Source organism: Sciurus vulgaris, assembly GCF_902686455.1.
Source record: "Sciurus vulgaris genome assembly, chromosome: 8".
In the NCBI taxonomy this organism is placed as follows: Eukaryota; Metazoa; Chordata; class Mammalia; order Rodentia; family Sciuridae; genus Sciurus; species Sciurus vulgaris.
This window is the reverse complement of record NC_136468.1, coordinates 51,502,454-51,504,008: the sequence shown is the minus strand read 5'-3', so window position 1 is coordinate 51,504,008 and position 1,555 is coordinate 51,502,454. Positions and strand designations below refer to the sequence as shown.

Genomic DNA, 1,555 nt, shown 5'->3' with positions numbered 1-1,555 from the left:
AATCTCAAAAAACTAAAGGAGAATGATCCCGCTAATAAGTGGATGAGGACACATAATGGGGGGAGGGAGGGGTTAGTGTTAGGGTTAGAGTTACGGTTAGGGAGGGGGGCAAGAATGGAGAAAGGAAGGACTATACAGAGGGAAAAGAGGGGTGGGAGGGGTGGGGGGAAGGGAAAAAATAACAATGAATCCAACAACATTACCCTATGTAAATTTATGATTACACAAATGGTATGCCTTGACTCCATGTACAAATAAAGAAACAACATGTATCCCATTTGTTTACAATAAAAAAAGAAAGTCATTTTTATCAACAGTATTAGTACAGATTAACTATAAAGTGTGTTCTCAGTATCTATGTAATGATCCTGACTTGCCAAATACATCATTTGATGATTCAAGTTGTGAATAACGAAACAAAGATTCACATTCAATAGGCAGTTGCACCAGCCCTTTACATCTAGGAAGACACACTCGAATCTATCAGAAATCAGGAATGAACAAAATTGAGGGTCTTGAGTCAGATCCCTACTGAAAGCCCAAGTGAAAGGACATGAGATACTAGCAAACGAACCAAAAATTAAATTAAATTTAAAAGATCACAAAGGAGTTCCCTTCTGCTACCAGTGTCCCTTGCAACCATGGCTGCCGCTGCCGCTGCCGCTGCCGCTGCCGGCCGGCACTGGGGAGCCTCTGTCCCCGGATGAATTGCTCCCGAAGGCGTCGCAGAGAAAATGGAGGAAGAGCTGGAAGAGGACGCCAAGGAGGAGCTAGACTCTTGGGACTGAGGGAGATGTGCACAGAGAGGGTTTGGTCGGAGGGTTTTGATCTCTCCATCCTCGTGGCTCAAAAAATGTGCAGGTTTTCCAGGGCAGCCTCTGGAGTGGGACCACTTCCTTCATGATACTGGTTCTTCCTGTTGTCTTATAGACTGAGAAGTTACAAATGCAGCAACTGCAGCAGCTGCAGCAGTGGCAGATACTTCTAGGGCCCAACACAGGCCCTCAGGAGGAACGCCAGGGGCTCTGCCTTCACTTCCTGGAAAGATCTAGTTGTTGCTGCTATATTTGAACTGTCTTTATGGGAGAAATTTGAAATTCAATTGTGTTTGAACTGCTACTTGGGGGGGATTTTTTTTTTTTTCTTAACTGGCATACTGATCCAAACCTGTAGCAATAATTCTCCCCTCACTGTCTCCGGAGAGACTCCCAACTTTAACTGTGCCCTCCATGCTGTCCTCAATGTTTCTTCTGTCCTCACTCTGACACCAGAGTGCTATGCAGACGGTTATTCAAGCTCTGGCCACCTTACCCCTTTTAGTAAATTGCTCCCAAATAGAAGATCTCTTCACTATCCTATTGTGGATTAGAAACTGATACCCCACAATAGGAGGAAAGGATCCCTGACAATTAATGACTTTTTTTTTTAAGAATGGAGATCTTGGGAAAGGACAAGCATGCATTATGAAACTGACAAAGTATACTGCGCCTGTCTGGTAAAGCACCAGGAAGCCCCGTGTATACTGTAGAGAAGGGAAGCTGGTTGCAGCTTCAGC

General features: G+C 44.6%; 1 pseudogene across 1 annotated transcript; it reads left to right on the top strand.

Annotated features, from left to right (window-relative positions):
• Positions 1-641: 641 nt before the first annotated feature.
• LOC306667637 (mitochondrial import receptor subunit TOM22 homolog) lies at positions 642-1,052 on the top strand (annotated as a pseudogene). The gene has a single exon. The product of its transcript is annotated as a mitochondrial import receptor subunit TOM22 homolog (transcript).
• The last annotated feature ends 503 nt before the right edge of the window (positions 1,053-1,555 follow it).